Raw genomic sequence first — 27,025 nt, forward strand, 5'->3', positions numbered from 1 at the left:
AGTAGCTTTAAAAGGTGGAGGGAGGGGTGAGAGAAACAGCAGGTGATAGGTGAAACTGGGAGGGGGAGGGAAGAAGTAAAGAGCTGGAAAGTTGATTGGTGAAAAAGATACAGGGCTGGAGGGGGGGAGCTTCTGATAAGAGAGATAAGGGGGGGGAGCTTCTGATAAGAGAGATAAGAAGGCTATGGAAGAAAGAAAAGTGGGGAGGAGCACCAGAGGGAGGTGATGGGCAGGCAATGAGATAAGGAGATAAGGTGAGTGAATGGTGGGGGGGTGGGGGTAGCATTACCGGAGGTTTAAGAAGTCAATGCCCATGCCATCAGGTTGGGGGCCACCCAGACAGAATATAAGGTGTTGTTCCTCCAACCTGAGTGTGGCCTCATCGTGACAGTAGAGGAGGCCATGGATTGACATACCGGAATGGAAATGGGAAGTGGAATTAAAATGGGTGGCCACTGGGAGATCCCGCTTCTTCTGGCAGTCAGAGTGTAGGTGCTCGACGAAGCGGTCTCCCAGCCTACGTCGTCACTTCCCATTCCCATTCCGATATGTCTATCCATGGCCTCCTCTACCGTTGCGATGAGGCCACACTCAGATTAGAGGAACAACACCTTAAGTTCCGTTTGGGTAGCCTCCAACCTGATGGCATGAACATCGATTTCTTGAACTTCCAGTATTGTCCGCCCTCCCTCTCCTTCACCATTCTCTCACCGTATCTCCTTGCCTGCCTATCGCCTCCTCCCCTTTCCTTTCTTCCATGGCCTTCTGTCCTCATTTGTCAGACTCCCCCTTCTCCAGCCCTGTATCTCTTTCACCAATCAATTTCCCAATTGGTTTATTATGTTGCATGTACTGATATACAATTAAAAGCTTTGTTTGCATGTCATCCTAGCTATTCATTCCATACGTTTGTGCAATGAGGGAGTATGAAAAGAGAAACAATAACAGAATATTACGGAGTGATGCAGTTACATAAAAACTGAAGAATGGGCAGACAAATAAGGTGCAAGGGTCATGACTAGGAAGACTGAGAGATCAGGAGTTCACCTTTATCAGGCAATCAGTCTGCTCAATATCAATTTTTGAAAATTGGCAAAATTCTTTGGCTGCATAAGCCTTTTAGAATTCCCCAGCAGTTTGCAGTATAAGCTCTGCAAATACTAAAAGATTCTCCCCAAGGAATTAAAAAAAATATAGCTTGCATGTTCAAATTAGAAAGTAGACGTGCCTGTTTTTTATTTGTTTATAGCATGTGGGTGTTATTGCTGAGGCCATCGTTTACCACCCTTGCTCAAGTGAAAAGCCTGCTAGGCCATGATACTGCGGGTGTGCAGCCAGTCACGACAACTACAACAAATTCCCTGGAATTAATATACTGAATGGGCTTCTACAACAGAAACAGTTTAATGGTAACACCATTGAAATTATAGCTCTTACTATTCCTTTTGTTTTTGAACATTTGACCTTAATTTTCCCAATTGTCAACAAGCCAGATTCCAAAATTTGGATCAATAACTTGCCCACTTCATCATTACACTCCATGATTTGTCCACACCACTTTTTTACCATCATAATTACAGCTTCTTTCTCGTTACTGATACCAGTTCTGTTCTTCCATTGCCTATTGTGCTTACGAACTGAGCCAATGATTCGGAATAAGTACTCTCCATTCAACTGACTTGTAATTCAGTGAACTACTTTTGTCTGAGATCCACTTAAAGCCATTTTTTTTGTTTGGCTGGTTGGAGTGATAGGTTGCATATTATACCTTCCGTGTAGCTGTCACAGTGGGATTCAGAAGCTCATATAGTGGTTTGTTAGTGACACATTTCCAGCGGAAAAAATAGAGCAGAATTGTTGATAATTAGGTTTGGCTTATGTAGATGATCAAAGAAATCAGCTAGTACTACCTTCATTGATTTTGTTCCTTTTCTTTATTCACTGCTGTCACTAAACCACCCCATTCTTTGTTCTATCGGTGCGTCCAGCACCATTGTGCCTTGTGTCTAACATGAGTTCTCTGCTTTCATGAATCCCGCGTATAGCAAAATGTAGTTAATGTGGGACCAAACTTGTGAAAATTTGTTTATCACTGATAATTCCTGTGAGCATGTGGCAGGAATAGGCATTACCTAAAAATGTTAACAAAACAATGATATAAATTACACTGGAAATGCTGAGACCACAAATGATTAATAGTCATATTAAATGTTCGTCATCAGGAATTTTTCCTCAGCAATTGTTCTTTTGAACTTGTGTTAGTGCAAAAAATGACTGAGGAAAGTTACATAATCAAAACTGTAAGGTACTTTTCAAGCAGATAACATGGCAGAAAATAGAACCTAGAGCATTTGCTATTAGTAATAGTTTATGCTAGTAGACAGTTACTTAAGGCTTCTCTTCTGTGGAAATGAATTGTAAATATCAGTAAGTCATCCACACTTAAGAATGAGAAAACAGGAACATTGTACAAGTGGTTTCAAATCTACCATCTTCCATTTCAAATTTTCTAAAAAAAAAATCAACGTAAACGATGAGAACTTTGTTATTTTACTTACCTAAGCCTATCACCTCTATTGGAGCACAGACCGCTGACAGCAGTTCACCAGGGTCCTCTCTCCTAATCCAGTCTTTCAAGTTGTCCCCAGGTGTAGCCCATCTTTGAAGATCCTTCTTCTCCCAGGAATGATGTCCTTGCAGATGCTGTTGATGTTTCCGTAGCACTGGGTATCTACGAGATGTCATTGCATGCCCAACCCTCCTCTTTCGTAGCCGGGCTTGAAACTGTCCATGGCAAAGTTTTTGCTATTTTGTTTGATTTTTATTCAGATTTCCTTTTGCTAAGCCATGCTATCTATCTTTTATCCTTAAGCCAATCTTGTGATATTGTGGTAAATGCAAGAAAGTCTGCAGATGCTAGAAGTCCAAAGCAACACACACAAAATGCTGGAGGAACTCAGAAGGTTGGGCGGCGTCTATGGGATAAATCCAACACAGAGCGGGTGTAGGAGAAGGTTCTACAAGCCCTCGACAGCTACTTACAATCTTTCCCATGATAGCTGGCTTGGTTAAGAGTAGGTAATTTTGCATGGATCCTGAAGGGCAACAATCTGCAATACTGTCTCATCCTCATTTGTAACTTTAGGAATTAAGAGCCACTGTAAACAGAATATAAACTCAGAACCCATCATGGAGTGACTGAACTTGTAACATTTGGTCTCTCTTTTCGACTATAGCATGGCCGCTTATTCAAAGAACTCAGCAGGTTGGCTCTAGAAGTTTCTACAAACAATAGAGATGACAGTTACCACCTGTTTTGTAGAAATACTAGCCTTAAAGCAACTATTATCCTTGTATGACCACATGCAGTATTGGCCTTAGCTTCTTTCAGCTTATCAGATTCCTTTCCTCTCTCTATTCCCACCACAGCCTTAAAGTACAGTTTGTCAGATTTTATAGACTTTGGGAAATATATTTCTCAATTTATAGACTTTGATCAATATAATTTTCAAAGGATCAAAAATAACACTCATAACATTCAGTATTTTATAAACTTTGAAGAGATTCCCCTTACCTGATAGTGATTGACAAGAGACCCTGTCTAGTCTAATCTAATCTGACTTCAGAGGCAGAATGCAATATCCAGGACATATAGTTGCCACTAACTGTGAATGAATATCTAGGCATCTGCAATTTGGTAATCCTCATGGGCTAGCAGAAACAGTACTTTACATTACATCAACTGTTCTTCAGAGCAAAGGACGTTTAGTTAAATTTAGAACAAAATTAAAGAATGATTGGCGCCATTGACATAGAAGTCTGTCATTCAAGTGCATCTTTCAGGTAGCTTTAAATGATATAGATAAATAGAAATACTCTCCATTTTTTTGCATTAAAGAGTTAAAAACATCTTTGCTAAAAAGACTTGTTTTGAATTTGTATTCACAATTAAAGACGCCATAGCTAACACTGATCACAGAAACAATAAGATTAACGTTGAAACCTGTTTGAAGTAGATCTTTGAAGTTCGATTTGATTTTTTAGACCTTTGGAGTTGCTAGATCCAATAGAATGTAGCTAACATCTTTCCACATCAATTTAAAACAGAACAGCAGTATCAGGGAATTTGGCAAACAGAAAAAATGCCATAGTGCAGTCACTGAATTATTTTTATGATGTGAAGTAAAAATAAAATATCCAAAGATCTACCCTGGGCCCAGAATATTGATGCAATCATGAAGAAGGCACGCTAACGGCTATTCTTTACTAGGAGTTTGAGGAGATTTGATATTGAAGCACCTTCAATTACTCCAAAAGACTGAGGTTTGGTAAAATACTGAAAGGCTTTTATTTGCTGTACAATACGACCTCCACAGTGAGTGCCTGCCCCCGGACTGAGGGGGAGGGGCAAGGCGAAACACCTTTACACAGGACTCTGTGGGAGGAGCAACAGGGGCAGTCAGCAGAGTGTCGTGTCCAGACAGGTAACCCAGTTACAACATATATACATGGTTTACCCTATCCGCGGGGTGAAGTGACTGACAATATTTACAAGAAGTATATTTACAGGTTAAGTCTATCAGGCGGTCGAGTCCATCGCTGTGATCTACGTAGCACCGGCGGTGATTGCACCAGTGATGGCGGTTGTGTTGGCTCCGGCCTGACTTCAGGTGCCAGCACGTTAGGCGTCGGTAATCCCTCGTGCGTGTGCGTCGCGCCCGGTATGGGAGTGTCATGTGGTGTCTGTATAGGGTTTGGGGTGCACGGTGTCTCGTAGGTACATACATTGGTGGGTACGGGGTCAATAGTCACCACGGAGTGTTCAGGGTAGGGGCCCGGAGCTCCTGCGGGCGCCAGGTCGCAGATGGAGACCGTGTCCTCCCGCCCATCAGGTAAAACCACGTAGGCATACTGGGGGTTCGCATGAAGTAAGTTAACCCTCTCGACTATCGGGGAGTATTTATGGCTCCTCACATGTTTCTGGAGCAGCACTGGCCCCGGGGACATCAGTCAAGATGGTAGGGTGGTCCCAGTGGTCGACTTTCTGGGAAAAGAAAAGAGCTGCTCATGAGGGGTGGCATTGGTGGCCGTGCGTAACAGGGAGCGGATGGAGTGGAGTGCCTCAGGAAGGACCTCCTGCCAGCGGGAGACCGGCAGTCCCTTTGACCTGAGGGCTAAGAGTGTGGCTTTCCACACCGTGCCATTCTCCTTCTCTACCTGTCCATTCCCCCGGGGATTATAGCTCGTGGTCCTAATGGTTGCAATTCCCCTAGCCAGTAGATATTGGCGCAGCTCGTCACTCATAAACGAGGATCCTCTGTCACTGTGGATGTAGCATGGGTATCCGAACAGAGTGAAGAGCTTGCACAGGGCTTTTATAACTGACGTGGTAATGGTGTCGGGGCAGGGGATGGCGAAGGGGAACAGCGAGTACTCGTCAATTACGTTAAGAAATTTTAAAAATTCGTCAAGGGATGTGGGCTTGTTAGAGCATTTTTGGGGTTAGCAATTACAGCAAATAACTTCAGCAACTGACCTCTGTAACAAGTGTTCATATTCGAATATGAGCTGCTGATTAAATCTAAACTGCAACTCTGAAAAATGGGTTCCTAAGGACTGTGAACCAAGTTATTTGAAAGACCAGATAATGCCGATTTAGATTTGTTATTTGTGTGTCTGTAGTATAGGTGCAAAGAGGGACGTGTGAGGGTGTTGTATAGTTCAAAGGAAGCATACACAGAATTATTCCCAATTTTTATTTTATCTTTAGCATATAAAACGTTATGTTGTGTTGAGTCAGGTAGACCTTCTTCCTCCAAAAGCGTCTCCCTCTGAAGCCTGCTGTATCTCATTCTGTCAAATAAAGGGTCTGCTTCAAAGCTCCCAGTACTTCTCCCCAGAGACTTTGTTCATGCAATAGTAGTCCATGCAGGTTGAACTAATATTTGATTGCTCATCCTTAATTGTCTTTGAGAAGATGGTGGTGAGATGTCTTTTTGGACCACTCCAGTCCCTGAGGTGTCGTTTTACCCGAGAGAGTTCCAGGGTTTTGACCCTGTACAGTAACGGAACAGTAGCATATCTCCAAGTCAGGGTGGTGCGTAGATTGGAACTTCCTGGTAACGGGACCCCCTGATCTTGCCTTTCTAGCTAGTAAAAGTTCAATTAAAATGTGCGTAAAAAATTTAAAAAACCATCTGGACATGCCGGAAATCTGCAAATGAAAACAGAAAATGTTAGAAACATTCAGCCAGTCAGGCAGGCATCTGTGGAAAGAAAAACAGCTACTCTTTCGGATCCAGATCTCTTCACCAGAACTGGAAGTGGAAGGAAACAAATGGAGACACTGGAGACTGCCGATTCTGGAATATGATGCAACAAATCATCTGCTGGAGCAACTCAGTGGGCCAAGCAACAACGGTTGTGGGGAGGGGGAAGACTAGGTTGAAACCCTGCCTCTTGCTGGCCAAGTAAAGAAAAAGAGGCAACATGGCAACAAATGGGTATGACTAGACGGATAAACAAGCGAGTTACTTAAAATTGTAGAACTCAATATTGACTCCAAAAAGCTGCAAAATGCCCGGTCAGAAGATAAGTGTTCTTCCTCAATCTTCCAGTGGTGCAGCCGGTCACAGACGGATAGCCCTGAGTAGGAGCATTATTGTAGATTGAAGAGCAAGGCAACTGGAAGCTCAGGGTCACATCTATACACTGGCCATTTAAATTATGCTAATACTTTGTCAAAATGAAACAGTTTCTGGGGTGTGATTCCAATGTAAAACCAAATCATGAAAAGATTGCCCACATTGGCTCTTATTATAGAAAACCATAGAAACCATAGAAAAACTACAGCACAGAAACAGGCCTTTTGGCCCTTCTTGGCTGTGCCGAACCATTTTCTGCCTAATCCCACTGACCTGCACACGGACCATATCCCTCCATACACCTCCCATCCATGTATCTGCCCAATTTATTCTTAAATGTTAAAAAAGAACCCGCATTTACCACCTCGTCTGGCAGCTCATTCCATACTCCCACCACTCTCTGTGTGAAGAAGCCCCCTGCCAATGTTCCTTTTAAACTTTTCCCCCCTCACCCTTAACCCATGTCCTCTGGTTTTTCTCTCCCCTAGCCTCAGTGGAAAAAGGCCTGCTTGCATTCACTCTATCTATACCCATCATAATTTTATATATCTCTATCAAATCTCCCCTCATTCTTCTATGCTCCAAGGAATAAAGTCCTAACCTATTCAACCTTTCTCTGTAACTCAGTTTCTCAAGTCCCGGCAACATCCTTGTAAACCTTCTCTGCACTCTTTCAACCTTATTAATATCCTTCCTGTAATTTGGTGACCAAAACTGAACACAATACTCCAGATTCGGCCTCACCAATGCCTTATACAACCTCATCATAACATTCCAGCTCTTATACTCAATACTTTGATTAATAAAGACCAATGTACCAAAAGCTCTCTTTACAACCCGATCTACCTGTGACGCCACTTTTAGGGAATTTTGTATCTGTATTCCCAGATCCCTCTGTTCTACTGCACTCCTCAGTGCCTTACCATTTACCCTGTATGTTCTACCTTAGTTTGTCCTTCCAAAGTGCAATACCTCACACTTGTCTGTATTAAACTCCATCTGCTATTTTTTAGCCCATTTTTCCAGCTGGTCCAAATCCCTCTGCAAGCTTTGAAAACCTTCCTCACTGTCCACTACACCTCCAATCTTTGTATCATCAGCAAATTTGCTGATCCAATTTACCAAATTATCATCCAGATCATTGATATAGATGACAAAAAACAATGGACCCAGCACTGATCCCTGTGGCACACCACTAGTCACAGGCCTCCACTCAGAGAAGCAATTCTCTACTATCACTCTTTGGCTTCTTCCATTGAGCCAATGTCTGATCCAATTTACCACCCCTCCATGTATACCTAGCAACTGAATTTTCCTAACTAAGCTCCCATGTGGGACCTTGTCAAAGGCCTTACTGAAGTCCATGTAGACAATATCCACTGCCTTCCCTTCATCCAATTTCCTGGTAACCTCCTCAAGAAACTTCAATAGATTGGTCAAACATGTCCTACCACGCACAAAGCCATGTTGACTCTCCCTAATACGTCCTTGTCTATCCCAATGCTTGTAGATTCTGTCTCTTAGTACTTCCTCCAATAACTTACCCACTACCGACATCAAATTTACTGGCCTATAATTTCCTGGATTACTTTTCGATCCTTTTTTAAACAACGGAACAACATGAGCCATTCTCCAATCCTTCAGCACCTTACCCGTAGACGCTGACATTTTAAATATATCTGCGAGGACCCCTGCTATTTCAACATTAGTCTCCTTCAAGGTCTGAGGGATTACCCTGTCAGGTCCTGGGGATTTATCCACTTTAATTTGCCTCAAGATAGCAAGCACCTCCTCCTTTTCAATCTTTACAGTTTCCATGATCTCACTACTTGTTTCTCTTAATTCCATAGACTTCATGCCAGTTCCCTTCGTAAGTACAGATGCAAAAAAACCCATTTAAGATCTCCCCCATTTCTTTTGGTTCCGCACATAGCCGACCACTCTGATCTTCAAGAGGACCAATTTTATCCCTTACAATCCTTTTACTCTTAATATACCTGTAAAAGCTCTTTGGATTATCCTTCATTTTGACTGCCAAGGCAACCTCATGTCTCCTTTTAGCCCTCCTGATTTCTTTCTTAAGTATTTTCTTGCACTTTTTATACTGCTCAAGCACCTTATTTACTCGCTGTTTCCTATACATGTCATACAACTTTCTCTTCTTCTTTATCAGAGTTGCAATATCTATTGAGAACCAAGGTTCCTTATTCCTATTCACTTTGCCTTTAATCCTGACAGGAACATACAAGCTCTGCACTCTCTCAAAATTTCTCCTTTGAAGGCTTCCCACTTACCAATCACATCCTTGCCAGAGAACAACCTGTCCCAATCCATGCTTTTTAGATCCTTTCTCATTTCTTCAAATTTGGCCTTCTTCCAGTTTAGAACCTCAACCCCAGGACCAGATCTATCTTTATCCATGATCAAGTTGAAACTAATGGTGTTATGATCACTGGAACCAAAGTGTTCCCCTACACACACTTCCGTCACTTGTCCGAACTTGTTTCCTGATGGGAGATCTAATATTGCATCCCCTCTAGTTGGTACCTGTATATATCGATTTAGAAAACTTTCCTGTACACATTTTACAAACTCTAACCCATCTAGACCCCTAACAGTATGGGAGTCCCAATCAATATGGGGAAAATTAAAATCCCCTATCACCACAACTTTATGTTTCCTGCAGTTGCCTGCGATCTCTCTGCAGATTTGCTCCTCCAATTCTCTCTGACTATCGGGTGGTCTATAATACAAACCCACTAATGTGGCCATACCTTTCCTGTTTCTCAGCTCCACCCATAAGGACTCAGTAGACAAGCCCTCTAATCTGTCCTGCCTGAGCACTGCTGTAACATTTTCCCTGACAAGAAATGCTACCCCCCCCACCTTTCATTCCTTTGCCTCTATCACATCTGAAACATCAGAACCCTGGAATATTAAGCTACCAGTCCTGCCCCTCCTGTAGTTAAGTTTCACAAATTGCTGTAACGTCATAATTCCACGTGTCAATCCACACGCTCAACTCACCTGCTTTCCCCGCAATACTCCTAGCATTGAAATATATACACCTCAGAAGATTTTTACCACCACTCACAACCTTTCTATTTGCAGCTTTGCTTGAACTTTTAACATCATTTATTTTCACCCCAGCCCAACTGTCAGCTCTGGCACTCTGGTTCCCATCCCCCTGCAAATCTAGTTTAAAGCCTCACCAATAGCACTAACAAACCTCCCTGAAAGGATATTGGTCCCCTTGTAGCTCAAGTGTAACCCCTCTCTCTTGTACAGGTCCCACCTGCCCCAGAAGAGGTCCCAATGATCCTGAAATCTGAAACCTTGCCCCCTACACCAGTTCCTCAGCCACTTGTTCCTCCCCCAGAGCATCCTATTCCTGCCCTCACTGGCATGTAGCACAGGTAGCAATCCTGAGGTTACCACCCTCGAGGTCCTGCTTTTCAATGTTCTACCAAGCTCTCTATATTTACTCTCCAGGACCTCCTCACTCTTCCTTGCTATGTCATTGGTACCAATGTGCACCACGACATCTGGCTGATCACCCTCCCACTTCAGAATGTCATGCAAGCGATCAGAGGCATCCTTGACCCTGGCACCCGGGAGGCAACAGACCATCCTGGATTCTCTGTCACGACCACAGAACCTCCTATCTGTACCTCTAACTATCGAGTCCTCTATCACTACCGCTCTCCTCTTTTTCCACCCTCCCTTCTGCACTGCAGAACCAGACTCAGTGCCAGAGATCTGGCTGCTGCAGATTGTCCCAGGGAAGTCATCCCCTCCAACAGTATCCAATGCAGTATACTTGTTGTTGAGGGGAATGGCCACAGGGGAACTCTGCTCTGCCTGTCCTTTCCCCTTCCCTCGCCTGACAGTGACCCAATTTCCTGTGCTCTGCTCCTTTGGTGTAACTACCTCCCTGTAGCTACTATCTATAATCTCCTCATTCTCCCGAATGATCTGGAGGTCATCCAGCTCCTGCTCCAGTTCCCTAACGCGGTTTGTTAGGAGCTGCTGCTGGATGCACTTCTTGCAGGTGTCGTTGTCAGGGACACCGGAGGGCTCCCTGACTTCCCACATCCTGCAAGAGGAGCATTCCAACATCCTGCCTGGCATTCTCCCTACTCTGAACAACCTGGACAAAAAACTTACCAGAAACTACCCTGGCCTCTGCCTGTTCTCGCCAAAGCCTGCTGAGCCAAAGCCGTCCCACTCTGCGCCCTCTCACTCCGCTGCCCGCTGTATATGGTGGTCTGTTTTTAAACCTTGGCGCGCTACATCATGCACCTGCGCAGTGCAGACCCTTCTCCCCGAGTAGTGTTTAAAAAAAAGACTTTTTGTACCAGATTTCTTCACTCACTTCTTCTCAGCTGCTTGCTTCGACTGAAACAAGATTATTATGCTCTGACATTGCGCATTTTAACTTGATTAAGCAGCATAGATCATAAAACCATTGAATATAGCAGCAGAATTGGGCTATTCAGCCATTTGGGTCTGCTCCACCATTCTCTTATGGCTGATTTTTTATCCCTCCCAACCCCATTCTCCTGCCTTCTGCCCCGTAACCTTTCAGGCCCCTAACTAATCAAGAAATTGTTAACCTCCTCTTTAAATATAGCAATGACATCCTCCACACCACTCTGTACCAAATTGATTCCACAGATCCACCAACCTCTGGCTAAAGAAATGTCTCCTCATCTCTGTTCTAAAGGTACATCCTTCTATTCTAAGGCTGTGCCTTCTGGTCATAGACTCTCCCACTATCAAATAACATCTTCTCATGTCCACTCTGTTCAGGCCTTCCAATATTCATTAGCTTTCAATGAGATCCCTCTTCTAAACATAACTGAGTACAGGCCCAGAGCCATTATACGTTCCTTATACTTTAATCCTTTCATTTCCAGAATTATTTTTGTGAACCTCCTCTAGAATCTCTCCAATACCAGCACATCCTTTCATAGACGGGACCTAAAACTGCTCACAAGACTCCAGATGTGGTCTGACCAATGCCTTATAAAGCATGCCTGAGTCAAGAAAAAATGGAGAACAGAGCATTTACATTTTTTTTGGATAACTTTCCAATGTATTTTTGTGTTGTCTGGAAAACATTTTATAATAGTGTGCAGTCAAACAAATAATTAGGTTAGGGCATTAAATGCATTTTCTCAGTTCTTCGCATTTATTGTATCCAGGAGATCTTAGTAAGATTAAAAAAAAACAGAAAATGCTTGAAACACTTGGTGTTTGTGAAAAGAGAAACAGAGTTAATGTGACAAGCTCTCTTCGTCCTAAAACAGTAACTATTTTTTTCTCTTTCTGCAGACTGACATGTTGGAATATTTCAGGCATTGTCGGGGTTATTTCTGATTCTGACTGGAAGGGTTAATGACGAAAACTAGAGTACTATGCAGATTATATCCATGTATAATTTGGGTTCAGTGATATTAGAAGACAGAGGGTAGTTGCAGAGGGGTATTCTTCTGAGTGGAGGTCTGTAGCCAGTGGTGTTCCACAGGGATAAATGCTTGGGCCTCAGTTGTTTGTGATAAATGCACTGGTGAAAATATAGGCGGGATGATTTAGTCAGTTTGCAGAAAACACAAAAATTGACAGAACTGGGGATACTGAGGATGGTTGTCAAATGGTATAACAGGATATAGACCAGTTGGAATATGAGCAGGGAAATGGCAGGTGGAGTTTAATCCAGACATGTGTTGAGATGTTGCACTTTTGAAGGTCAAATGTAAAGAAAAGTATACAGTAAATAGCTGGAGCATTAACTTACAGTGGGATCTTCGGGTGCAAGCTCATAGCTTCCAGAAAGTAGCAACACTAAGGCATATGGCATGCTTGCCTTTGCTGGTCAGAATTTTGAATATAATAGTCATGTTGCAGCAGTATGAAATACATGCTGGGCCATATTTGGTGTACTGTGTACAGTTCTGGCCACTGCACTACAGAAAGTTTGTTGAGGCTTTCTGTATTGTGCAGGAGAAGTTTACCAAGGTATTGGCTGGATTACACAGTATTAAAAAGTTTAGATAAACTTGCAATGTTTGCTCTGGAGCTCTAGAGACTGAGCCATGACCTGTTACACGTATATAAAGTTATGAAAGGCATAGATAGGTAATACTCAGTCTTCTTTTCCAAAGCATGTCTTTAAAGTGAGAGGATGAAAGTTTAACAGAGAACTACTTGACAAGTTTTTAACAGAAAGTGATCAGTGTTGGAAAACACTACCAGAGGAGATGGTGGAAGGAGATAAATTATCAACATTTAGACAGGCACATGAACAAAACAGGGGATGGAAGGAAATACTTTATACTTTATACTTTATTGTCGCCAAACAATTGATACTAGAGCGTACAACCATCACAGTGATATTTGATTCTGCTCTTCGTGCTCGCTGGAGTACAAATCGATAGTAAATATTAAAAATTTAGATTACAAATCGTAAATAGAAAATAGAAAAGGGAAAGTAAGGTAGTGCAAAAAAACCGAGAGGCAGGTCCGGATATTTGGACGGTAAGGCCCAGATCCGTGTGAAATAGACCATGTGCAGGCAGATATGCAGTTTAAATTGGAATCATGGTAGACACATATATCATGAGCTGAAGAACCTATTCCAATGGGTAGCGTCCTATATTCTAATTATTCAAAATGAAGCAGACTAGGACATAAAATTCTTCAAAGTTCTACTCTGCCATTTAGTAATACAGGTTGACCACCGATTTTCTGGCACCCTCGGTTCCTGAGCCTTGCTTGATTAACTTTTCTGCTGGATTAAAAGAGGTCATGCAATAGTAGTGGCAAAAATGGATTGTAGAAGCTTAAAAATAATTATTAATTAAACAAGAATTAAATGTAAATTTGTTCCTTACTGTACTTACAAAGAATATTGCTTCTCAGTTATCCTTTTAAAAATTCATCCAGGTGAAGTTGTTCCATGTGTTTTGATCTCTCCCTGTGTAATTTTCCTTGCATCCAATAAAACTTCATTAGCTCTTCTTCCATCACTAAGGTACGTTCCTCAAACCCTTTGATTAAATCACCCAACAACTCAATTAATTTGTCAATAGTAAATCATTTATTTTCATCTATTTTATCATCATCGCTGCCTTCATCACTTGCAGGGTTCTTATCAACATTCAGAACACTGTCTATAATTTCCGAGTTCATAAGGTGATGCACAACAGATGTTTCATTGTTGACAATCATCCACTGAGGTAGATTTTCTTCATTAAGATTACTTGCTATATCTTTGAAAGCTGGTCCTGTAAGACTTTTTCCATACGCAAGCAAATCATGAACATCTACTTTATGTATAGTGATTCCGTGGTGCTTCTTAAACCTTTGAAGCCATCCTTCACTCTAGTCTTAGCATGTTCTAATTTAAGTTCTTTATGGAACAACTTAACTTGGTTCATTATCATACCACCCAACAAGTGGACTCCATTACTCAGACGCTGGCATGACCAATCATCATTCGATGATGCTCAGTGCTCTTACCAACTTTCATTGTTTTTCTAATGCTCATTTGTTTTGATGAATCACTGTTTACATAGAATTGCAAATATTTTTCTCTCTGGTGCTTTCTATCATAACGCAGTTGATGAACCAATGCCATATAAGTCATGCAACTTGCGCCCAGAAACCCCTTGGCCCAGTTTCTTCAACATTTCGACCTTCTCTTGGATTGATATGGACTGATGTTTATGTTTGACACCACCTCTGGCGTACTTGCACTTACCTTAGAAGCCATAGCTAGGGTTAAATTTACATAAAATAAGCAAAACTAAGTACGAAATATTGGAGCTACCACCAACAAGTGCAATGTAAATAATAAAAATAGCGTGCTTTTGTCAAAATGAATCCAGATGGTCCTGCATGCGCTACACATAGTGCCATCTGGTGGCCGCCCAGTAAACTACATCTCGTAATTTCATCTGAGTTAAAAGAGGAAGCGAACCATCTGTTTCCAGAAAAGTCAGTGGTCAACCTCTCCTTTGAATGGATTAGACTAACTCAGAGATGAGGGCAGGGGGATTGTTGGGTTGGCAAGTCTCTTCACTGTTAAACATGAGCACAGAATTGCACGCATGCTTAGCTATGTGTGGATGGCCACTAACTACATAAACTGCATGTCTTTTGGGATCCTTGGACTCCTTCAGGGAAAGTAATCCGTAGAAAGAGAAATCAGTTTGCATTACTCGTTTTATTGTAATTCAGCACTGTGCAAAGTACAGATTTTTTTCCCTGTCCAATCCTAAATCCTATTTTAGTCATACAGTTCTCCATGGAATCAAGAATTCTGTCCCATCAAAATCAGAATGAACTGAATCTTTAAACTGGGATTAACTCCATAAATTGAACTCAGACCAGCAACTGAAGGGCAGGTGATGCAGATAAATCTTTGCCATTGTCTAAGCTCGGGCGCAGCAGTTCAAGTAACTAAGAAAGTGGCGATTTTCCAAAGGCTAAGCAGATGGCGTGTACTCTTCACCGTGCAAAATTGTTTCCCATCATGACATTAATCTGTAAGCATGTTAGCCTGTAGTCAGCTCTCAGTGACAGTTGGCTGGCTCCAAACAAAATCCAAACATTACCAAAAGCTTCAAATTACATGTATTGTAAAATAGACCTTCACAAAATGTTTAAAGCTGCTGAGATGTGCAGACTGTTTCTCTGTGGCATTCACTTGGACTGGGGAAATTAACGTCAAACTTTCACATGCCTGCCACAGTGTCCATAGTGTGTTTGCAGGCTGTCTGGAGAAGAGGAGCTGATATTTGTTGTGGGAAGTTTCTTTTAGCAGCCCCAGACAGCTCAATGAGAGTACTGTATTTTAAAGATGGGAGAAAATAAATATTCTGAACCATTTGCTTGAGGAACACTCACAGGATTTTTAAAGCATTAGTTACAGTTTGTACAATAGCGATTCCAATGCCTTTTGTTCTTGAGACGGCTGATGTAAGACTAATTAGTTAAAAGTCAAAGACATATTTGATTCATAACATGCTTTTCATGCATTTGAATGCACACTTGAGAATGATACATGGCTTGGTGTATTTCTTAACTTCTTTAGTTTCAAGTATCTCAAGTCGTAGGTTCAGACAACACACAGAACATAAATTATATGTACATAAATTATACACGACAGTGAAGAAGAAGACTGCACCAAAAAAGACATTAGGGTAAAGGAAAAGACAATTTGAAACAAAGTAGTGCAAGAAATGGTATGTGGTGTTCATTGCTGAGGTAGGATTAAGGCTGAGCAGGTTGCCTCAAGAACTAAATAATTGAAGGGAACCAATTGATCTTGAACCTAGTGGTGTCAGACTTCAGGCTTCTGTACTTCTTGCAACAGTAGTAATGAGAAAAGGCCATGACTGAGATGGTAGGGATCGTTGACAATCATTGCTGCTTTTATTAGGGTGTATTCTGGAGATATGGAAGAGAGCAAATACTAATTTCAACAGCAACCAATCTTCAGATCTGAATGTGGATTGTAGATTGAATTTAAAATGCAGCTCTGAACAATGGTTTTCCTGGAGCTGCATTTTGGGCTTAATTGTAGACCAGGAAACGCCCAATTGACCTGAGATATCTGCATGCGCATGAATGCAATAAACACCCCATTGACCTGAGATGTCTGCATATGCATGAATGTAGCTCAGAGACAGTAGTGATTAACACTCATTTTGGGTATGTTGGTGTGAAGATCTATTGTAGGTATTTGAAAACTATATGCGACTCAAAGGAATTATTATGAATGGATTACACCTACAGAAATTGTCCTATTGTTACATTTGTTTTTTAACATATAAAAATGTGATGTAATGTTGCGTCAGGGAGCCTCTATCCGGAGCGACTTCAAAGGCTGTCAGCTTGTGTGCGCCAAATAATGACTTTTATACTAACAGTATTGTGTCTCTCCAGTGGCTTTCTTTGACAGTCACAACACCTTCTAGAGGTAGTGCAATATGTAGATATTTATCCCCCATTCTGAACATCCATTGTTTTATAAATTGAAAGCTACGCAACACCATTTACAATTTAGGTAAAATTGAATTTATTTTGATTTATTCAATTCCTACTGTTGATTATTCTATGCTAATCATGTGGCACAATTTGATTTTAAGCTTCATCTGCACATTTTTGTCATTCAGCTTTTGTTATGTGGGCATTATGGGGAAAGGGCAGCATTTAGTGCTCATTCCTAATTGTCTGGTAGAAGATGATGATCATCTGTCTTCTTGAACCACTGTAGTTCTTCTGTTGTAGGTAACCCCACATTGCCGTTGGGCAGGTGATTCTCGGATGTAAACCCAGTGATAAGTAAGGTAATCAGTCAAAATGTCAACCTGTCAATCTGTAGGCCATGCCACTCAGGCACGTGTGCTAATATTATTTTGTGATTGTAGGTACTGGATTGTAACTATATGTGCTGTGTATGACTAATTGTACTGTGTTTTGCATCTTGGCCCTGAAGAAACGATGTTTCGTTTAGCTGTATACCTGTGTATGGTTGAATGACAAAAAGCTTGAACTTAATAATGGTATGTGGCTTGGAGAGGATCTGCAGGTGCCTTTCATGCATTTGCAGGTGCTGCTAAAGTGACCAGGTAACTACACCTAAGCTCTGTCCGCCGGAGAAAGCAGGACCTCTCAGTGGCCGCACATTTTAATTCCACGTCCCATTTCCATTCTGATATGTCTATCTACAGCCTCCTCTACTGTCAAGATGAAGCCATACTCAGGTTGGAGGAACAACACCTTATATTCCGTCTGGGTAGCCTCCAACCTGATGGCATGAATGTTGACTTCTCTAACTTCCATTAATGCCCTCCTCCCATTCTTACCCCATCCTTTATCTATCTATCTATCTATCTATCTATCTATCTATCTATCTATCTATTTATTCATTTATTTGTTTATTTATTTATTATTTATTATTTTTTTTTTCCTTTCTCTCTCTTTTCTCTCTCTGTCCCTCTCACAATTACTCCTTGCCTGCTCTCCATCTTCTTCTGGTGCTCCCCTCCCCCTTTCTTTCTCCCTACGCCTCCCGTCCCAGGATCCTCTCCCTTCTCCAGACTCCCATCCCTTTTACCAATCAACCTACCAGCTCTTGGCTCCATCCCTCCCCCTCCTGTGTTCTCTTATCATTTCTGATCTCCTCCTCCCCCTCCCACTTTCAAATCTCTTATTAACTCTTCTTTCAGTTAGTCCTGACGAAGGGTCTCGGCCTCAAATGTCGACTGTGCTTCTTCCTATGGATGCTGTCTGGCCTGCTGTGTTCCACCAGCATTTGAGTGAAGTACTGTAGGTGCTGTGCATTTTGTAGATGACGCATATTGCAGCCTTCTTCTGCTGGTCGTGGAGGAATGAATGTTTAGCATTGCTGATAGAGCTCCAATCAAGCAGGAAGGTGTCAAGTTTCTTGAGAGTTGATAGATCTCTGGTGGAGAGTGTTCCATCACACTCCTGGTGTGGCTCTTGGATGGTTGATAGATTTTGGGTTGTCAGGGACTCTGGCTTTCCAGCCCTGTATTTCATTGCCTTGCAGCATCACAGCACCCATTGCCACTACCTCCACACAGCCTCACATTCGTCACTCCCAACTCCAACACCCATCTCAGCTGATTGCACATCACATTTTCTGTGCCTCACCTCAAGTACTCCAAGCTCTGGCTACGCTTCTTACAATGAGCCACGGGGGATGATGAGTAACTCGCAAGGCGTCAGGCTAGTGTAGCGGTTAGCATGAGTCTATCGCACCTCGGGGCATCAGGGCTCAGAGTTCAGCTCTGGTGCTGTCTGTAAGGAGTTTGTACATTCTCACCGTGACCGTGTAGGTTTCCTCTAAAGATGTACTGATTTGTAGGTCAATTGGCCAGTGTAAATTGTTCTGTGACTAGGCAAAGGTTAAATAGGTTGGTTGATAGGCCAGAAGGGCCTGTTTCACACTGCACCTTAAATTAGACGTTCCCAACCTTTTATGTGTCATTGAGAGAGGGGTCTAGGGGTCTTTGGATCCCAGGCTGGGAGCTGCTGCTCTAAATAAATAAATAAATATTAAGTGGTGGTGAGGCTGGTAGTGTGTCATTAGTTACAGTGTCTGCATATTTATTCTGACGCAGGATGCAACAGATATGTTCATCGGACAAGGGACCGTGCTTCAAGTTCACCTCTTTCTGGTACCCCCTGTTCATCAAGCAATGGGCTGGGAATCCACTTTTCCAGCTGATCATCTCAGCAGGAGGCTCAATTCATTTTGTGGTCCGGCCTCATTTTAACATCCAGCGCTGACGGGAGGGGGACAATCTCAGGGCAAACTACCAGGAGTGCCACAATTCAAAAGCTGGGCTTCAGCTGAGTGACCCAAGGCCGGAAATTTAAGGACTGCTACTTTGGCTACAAAACACTATGTTGTGAACAAATAACACTGGGGTTATAAAAATGTTTTATGACGTGGTTTTACTAAGGTTCTTGCTAGTACTGGCAGGAAAGTGAGCTGTCAAAACTGAGATCTGATCTAAGCTCACGCTAATGGTCTGGGTTAAGTTTGTAATGAAATATTTTTGTCTCATTGACCCCAAGTTCAGAGGAAGAAATGGAAATGTTAGCGTGATATTAAATCTCCTTCTGGCAATCGTCTGACAGACACCATAATCTACTTTCATAATTACGTTTACTGTATGTTCTTGGTAACAATGAGTTTATTTGGGTACTAGAAACTTGAAGTTCAAGTGTGTAATTTAATTATTGTATGCAGTATGTACCAATGTATAATAATTAGTTAAGAAAGGAAGAAGTAGGAAAAATAGTCTAAATTTATGAAAGGAAAATTAAGTTTGCTAAATCTATTGGGATTTTGAAAGGCAGTAATCATTAGAATGGATGACAGTGAGCCAGTTGTGTTGCATGTGTAATTAAGGAGGCTTTTGGTAATGTGTGGCACAAGCTATTAAATACAGTTAGGTTGCATGGGAGTGGGGCAATGTACAGGCGTAGATGGAGTTTTGATTAACAGATGGAAATCAGAGACAGGGGTTGTGTCCAAGGGGGTATGACAGGGTTTGGTGCTGGAGCCACAGCTCCTTGCAGTCCATATTAATGACCTGGATGAAAAGACCAAGTGCAATCTCCCCATATTCACCAACCATACAAAGCTGTGTGGGCTGGGTGAATGAGCGAGGGCATTTCAGGTTGCAATGGAATAGATGAAAAATAATAAAAGTCATTTACTTCTGTAGAAAAAAAATCGAAATGCACCGAATTGTTGGAATGGTGGAGGATTAAATGGTGTTGGTTCTTAGAGAGACGGGAGTGTCTGTGCTTCAGTCTAGTGCCATATTGTTTTTGGTAACCTTTAAGTTAGCTGACACTGGTATTCAAAGCAAGGAACAAAAATATCATAGTCAAGGCAAATTGTCAATTACATCATCTTATTTATTTTAAATCTGGCAGTTCTGAGGGCAGTTGTTACCAAAAACAATATGGCACCTGGCATAAATGCGTATAACCCAACAGTGTTACACTTTCACAGCTGTATTTTAGGAGGAATCCCTGGGTTTAGAAGGAGAAAGAGTACAGATCACCCAGATACCAAGACTCCACTACACTGCCTGGTGTCTGTGTTCTGTCCCCACCCAAACGTCTGGATTTTATTTCCTGTGCTGTTTGATTGGGAGACCACATTAAGTAATTACCCAAGGCCTTGGCAAAGCTCTATTGTTTTCTTCAAAGTATGAAGACTCTTTGATGTTCCAATCATGCCCTAAGTCACAATCTATCCCTATAAATCAAAGGATTTGATCTGATGTACCCTATAGATCTGTTTAGTCAGTACCAGACACCTGAATTTTAAAATTGTGTTTCTCATGGCTACTGATGATAAAGTCCCCTGATCCTAGCCCAACCATTGGAGCACTTGGACCTGATTCCCAAGGGAGTTTTCTTGCTCTCTCTGGGTCTCTGTCCCACAGGCTACAGAAAAATGTGGACATATAAAGATGGTAAGAGAAAATGTAAGTGTTGAGAGAGAGAGAGGGAATGACTGTAAAGGACAACAAACATGAAAAGCTGAGATAACAGAGAGGATGACAAAAGAGAGGAAGAGAAGGATGTGGTCAGTGGTGTGTTCTTTATTAGGTTCAAAGAATAAATGATAAAGGATAATAATTGTCTACATAATGGAATTCAATCTCAAGTTTATGTTCTCACAATTATGGGATGTTTTGAATTGTTTATGTCACTGGTGTATTATTACAAGCTACTCATTCTCTAACATGGACAGGTAAAGAGTGAATAGTTCCATCTCTGTGTGGTACACAGTCTGTGGGAACACACAAGCTCTCCTGCAGGGTGAATATCTGTAATCATGCTCTCTGCTTCATTCCACATTACCTCACCCCATCATTCCCTTCACCAGTTTGCAGCTTTTATTCTAGATTTTTCTTCCTAACCTCCAAGGGGACCACAACCTTGTTGAGGTTTAGAGGTTTGCGTGTCTCAATGACTGGGAGAGCTACGTTGGCTGGACTCAGGGCTTTATGCTTTGGCTCTTGGTAGGGTCACCCATGCCAAACAGGGCAAAGGCTAGAGGGCAGATTAAGAGTGGTCCACCAGTCCTCCAGGTTTAGGGGTTTGGCTCTGAGCTAGCAACCCCGACTGGTAAAACAACATTGTTATGGAAATAGCAATGAAGAATCCTTCTACATCTGAGTGCAGTGGTATTGCTCAGTCTCCATCTGGGACTAGCATGACTGACAGTAGTGAAATCCAAGAGGAAGGCACTGACAAGATGAGGGAAGTCTTGAACATGACTAGATTTGGAGGACCTTCATTGCTGCCCTAAATGCCAGTGGCAAAACAGGCAGTAAGTAAGTTAATTCCTAAGCATCTCCAACTCTCCATCTCCCTCTTTAAAGTTTAAGATCCTCTTTAAGGAGCAACTCTACCAGAGCTTTAGTCACTCCTCCTAATATCTCATCCCAAGGACATTAACTAAATTCAGTTCTCAGATTTTATCTAACTTACAAAATAATTGGAATATTTCTATTACATTTTAGAATTGAGGTCGGTTCTTGTAAAATTTACTAAAATAGCCCCAAGGTTATTTGAGAAACTGCACTATTTACTTCCATAATGCCACTGGGAAATGTAAAATCCCAGCAGAAAATTAGTTAAAGTGAACCTCCTTCACTTCCTGCAATTCCGTGGTTCTTCTTTAAAGGATAGATCATTCTAATGCTTATCTACAACATTACGAGATGTAAGTGAAGGAGCAGGCACTGGAAATCTGAAGCAAGTGCACAGTCTTCTGAAGATATCCAGTAGGCTGCATGGCTGGAGCAAGAAACAGACAATGAGTCAAACCCCAAGTGATCTGCTGCAAACCACTGGAAATTATTTACATAAAAACAAATGTTTGAACATGGGTCCAAACAGAGAAGACCTAAACTTGCAGTCAGATTTGAGGGGAGAGATCTATAGACTCCACTCAACCCTGGAATATGACTTTCCACAGTGGAGTCTACTTCCTGACACTTTTCTGTCCAAACATATTTATTTCAACAAAAAAATTATCTCTATGAAGAAGCAAGAATAAGAATAAGGAAAGTTGTACTCTTTGTGCTTCCTGCATTGCTTTTCTAAAGTGTTTTTCAGTCCTTCAGCTGATTATTTTAGATATAACTTTTAGATCACTTTTCAATCATGCTTAGATCACTTCTAGTCTTTTAAAAAATATTTCTGAATGTCTTGGATATTGAAAAACATTTCAGAAGATTGACAGCTTGAGCAGATGGCAAAGCCAGGGGCAGAGCTCTTCCAGCTGTGAAAGGATTTCTCAGTTGTTTCATGGGAATAGCTTGTCTTTGCACGAACCTTGAAATTCCACAAGCTCTTACTGATCAAATTTAATTGGTCTAAATAGAAATGGACTTTAATGAACAGAAATGAGAAGGAAAGGTTTTTTTTTGGATCCTGTGGACATACTTGTTGGAGGAAGGTCTTTTAAAAGATTTTGGGATTTTGATGTCATTAGCTCTCTCTAGTGGTTGGAGGTTAGAACAAAGCAAAATGGCCTTGTGGCTGGAGAGGTACATGATGAAAGCTTTTGAACTGTGCGTGTTGTTTTTAATCAATATTTGCATATATTGAACAGTGCAGTTGATGTTCCCAGTAACTTTTTTTTTACATGGACCAACCATTGCTCTGAGCAGGACATTTTAACAGGGCCTGCCCCTCTCCCCTTTTTCTTTCTTCCATGGCCTTCTGTGTCTTTCGCAAACCAACCTCCCAGCTCTTTTACTTCATCCTCCCTCCTCCAGGTTTCACCTATCACCTGGTGTTTCTCTCTCTCCTCCCCCCATCTTTTAAATCTACTCCTCAGCTTTTTCTCTCCAGTCCTGCTGAAGGGTTTGGGCCAGAAACATCGACTGTACTTTTTTCCATAGATGCTGCCTGGCCTGCTGAGTTCCTCCATTTTCTGTGTATTTGCTTGGATTTTCAGCATCTGCCGATTTTCTCTTGTTCAGCATTTTAATTGTTTCTTTTTTGTAATATACATACTATGAATATTTAGAATGTAAACTGAAAAATCACACACTTTTGATTTTATTTATTAATTGAAGTGTATAATGAAATACTGTACAGTATAACATAGAAAATCTTTCACATTTCATAAACTTTTTCTCGTCTGTCTTCATTACAAATCTATTGTCTATAAACACTGTCCAGATTAATTTCTATTCCAGATGAAAGGTATGTCTTCATCCTCATTCGATTATCTAAATGTTCCATTTCTAGTCTATTTCTGGATTTACATTTGATTGAATTAAGAAGACAGAATCTCGTTCAGTCAGCTTGAAATGTTCCAACGATGTCAAGAAGAATTGACAGTTCTTCAAATTCTTCATTTCTAAGCACATAGTTCAACATATCAGCGAATGTCTTAATTGAAACAGTCTTTCTGTAACTTTCCCAGAAATGACAAATTTGAAGTCACAATACTGCTGTGATATTTTTAAGGCAATGCTTTATTTGTTCTTTGTAATAGTTACTGAGCATTTTTAAAAATCAGTTATACATTCTCTTTTCCAAATTCAAAATGGGTTGCATTTGCAATAGCAACAGGGTCAAAAGCTTGCCATTCCCTTAATCATCGTCAGGATATCTATTATCCAAGTGATCACGCACACATTCAATGAATCAAATAATAGGCATAGTATCGACACCAGAACTAATAGATGCAAATCGATTTTTCATGTTGTCACTCCAGTTAAGAGAATCGCCAAGATACTGTGACTGTAACTTTGTAAATTTTTGCTTTTGTATATCTTCAAATTTATTCAAATAGCTTTTCTGAAGGAATTTACAAAGAGATTGCAGATCTTCTAAAGCATCATTAAGGACAGTTCATGCTACTTTGTCGTGGATTGGTCAAAATCTTAACATTACTGTATATAAATTAAAATTCCATCCGCACAGCAACAAAGGCTTTATGCACAGGAGCATTTCAGTTAGTGCGCTGGCGCGCACTCATGCAGCTTAGTGGTTGTGGTAAATGCAATGGAGTGAAAGAAATTTAAGTGGGGTGTTTACAGAGTAGGAGCTGATCATTGATTAGATTTTATTAGGTTTTGGGGTCTTGTTTCTGTGGAATTGTTGAACGGTGTGGTTGACTGAGACGAAGCTGGTTTAAATGAGTCTGTTGAATTGTGATCGCCACTTTTGCATTGAGGCAAAGCACAGCCAAGATCTGTACAAGTAGTACTTCAGAATTTCTCAAAAGTAGGAAAAGAGGTAGGAAAATAAATATCTGGAATAATATGATGGTTTTGGGGATCCAATGTTGTTCCACCGCAAAGAAGAACATTTATTCCGATGCAGTTGCACAACGGACAACCAAAGTTCGAAGTTCAGAGAGTGTTCTGGGGCACCATTAAGGGGACTTGAGTAAGCAGCTCTGATGGACATCTTCAAGGAGCAATGCCAGAAAAAGGCAGCATCTATCATTAAGGACCCTCCATCAGCTAGGACTTGACCTGTTCTCATTACTACCATCAGGGAGGAAGTACAGGAGACCGAAAGCACACACTCGATGATTCAAGAGATTCTTTCTCTCTGCCATCAGATTTCTGAATGGACATTGAAGCCATGAACACTACCTCACTACTTGTTTATTGCACTACTATAAATATATAAACTTTCTGTAATTCAAGTTTTTATTATGATGTATTGTAATGTAGTGCTGCTGCAATCACAACAAGTTTCACATGTGCCAGTGATATTAAACCTGATTCTGATTCTATATACAACCTTGAGATTTGTCTCCTAACAGGCAGCCACAAAGCAAAGGAACCCAACAGAACCCATTAAAAAAAAGACTACCAAATATCTAATGTACAGGAAAAAATTGTGCAAACAATAAAAAGAAGCAAATAGCACTTAGAACTGAAGTTCATGAAAGTGAGTCCACAGCCTCAAAGACAATCACAGAGGATCCAGGAGCACATTAGTTGTTGGCCACGGCCTCAGCTCAGCACAGAGATGAGTAAACCTCGCGAAGAGTGAGCTGAACATCAGCCTGTCCTTTGACTCTGGCCCCAACACCCTGACCTTTTCCATTTGACCTAGCGCCTGACCTGGCCCAGGAGCCACCGCCTCGATTCGGCTGATACCTGACCTTACCAGTCTGGCCTGGAGCTAAAATCAGCCAAACATTGGCTTGTTCTTCACTCTCAAGCCCAGGCCCTGCCACCTCAACTCTGCCTCACCTCGGTTCTGTCTCTATGAATCATCTCCAATAACGGCCATACATTGGCTTGCTCTCTACTCTTGATCCCGGGTCTCGATTTGTCCTGTACGCGCCGAATACGCTGTGTGTATCTCATTGTGTCTTGTTTACTTCTGACAGGATTGCATTCTCTCCACTGCACTGAGGTGTGAGCTTAGATTCTTGTGATTAAATGTCTGGTGTGGGAGTTTTCTCAGGGTGCTCCAGTACTCTTCCCCCATTCCAAAGATGTACCGGTAGTAGAATAATCGGGCGGTGCGGGCTCATTGGCCTGGAAGGACCCATTACTGTGTTGCTCTGTAAGTAAAAAATAAAATAATCTTTTGGCTCTGAGGCAAGAGAGTAACCAACTCCACAGTAACAAAGTGATATAAAATTGGATAAGCAAATGGGACAAGTCTCCAAATGGCATGGGATAGAAACAGAGAAACATAGAAAACCTACAGCACAATATAGGCCCTTCGACCCACAATGCTGTGCTGAACATGTACTTACTTTAGAAATTACCTAGGGTTACCCATAGTCCTCTATTTTTCTAAGCTCCATGTACCTATCCAGGAGTCTCTGAAAAGACCTTATCGTATCCGCCTCCACCACTGCCGCCAGCAGCCCATTCCATGCACTCACCACTCTCTGCATAAAAAACTTACCCCTGACATCTCCTCTGCACCTACTTCCAAGCACCTTAAAACTGTGCCCTCTCATGCTAGCCATTTCAGTCCTGGGAAAAATCTTCTGACTATCCACACGATCAATGCCTCTCATCATCTTATACACCTCTATCTGGTCACCTCTCATCCTCCGTCGCTCCAAGGAGAAAAGGCGCAGTTCACTCAACCTATTCTCATAAGGCATGCTCCCCAATCCAGGCAACATCCTTGTAAATCTCCTCTGCACCCTTTCTATAGTTTCCATATCCTTCCTGTAGTGAGGCGACCAGAACTGAGCACAGTGGGGTCTGACTAGGGGAAGTGTAAAGAAAATTTGTGTGACGTGAGCACAAGTACTCAAGGGACAATAACACCAGTATATCATTTGAAAAATGTGAGCCCAGCAAATATAGTACCTTTTTGTGGGCATGGTGCCCTTGAAGTTGAATCTGGTTTAATTTATTTGGTGCATTGCTGACAGCATTATATATATCGTTTTGGGATTCATCCGTGGTTCCTTTCTTTGTGAAACCGTCTACTGCTTCTGTTTACTTATTTGCCTCGCTTCATGAACAAGGTTGTTGAAATGTAACCAGCTGAACATAATAATAAATATGTTCGCTTCACACCATAAATTATCCAAGCTCCACTGTGCACCAGAGGTCTAACCTTAGAAGGATCATGGGATGACCCTGTGATTGCATGAAGGTGTCGCCATCTGGACTTTTAGAGTCTTTGAAGAGACAATTGTTGTTATCTGAGAAAAAACTGAGAAGTTTAAGAACTTTGTTATTCAATGCACATCTTTGTTGCTTTGGGAAGGCTTTGAGTATTTAATTACAGCAAAACAGCTTTCTGTGCAGCTTGATTACACAAAATAGCTATTTAATTTATGATATTTTTAAATG

This window comes from Mobula hypostoma, chromosome 9 (genome assembly GCF_963921235.1).
Source record: "Mobula hypostoma chromosome 9, sMobHyp1.1, whole genome shotgun sequence".
Lineage (NCBI taxonomy): Eukaryota > Metazoa > Chordata > Chondrichthyes > Myliobatiformes > Myliobatidae > Mobula > Mobula hypostoma.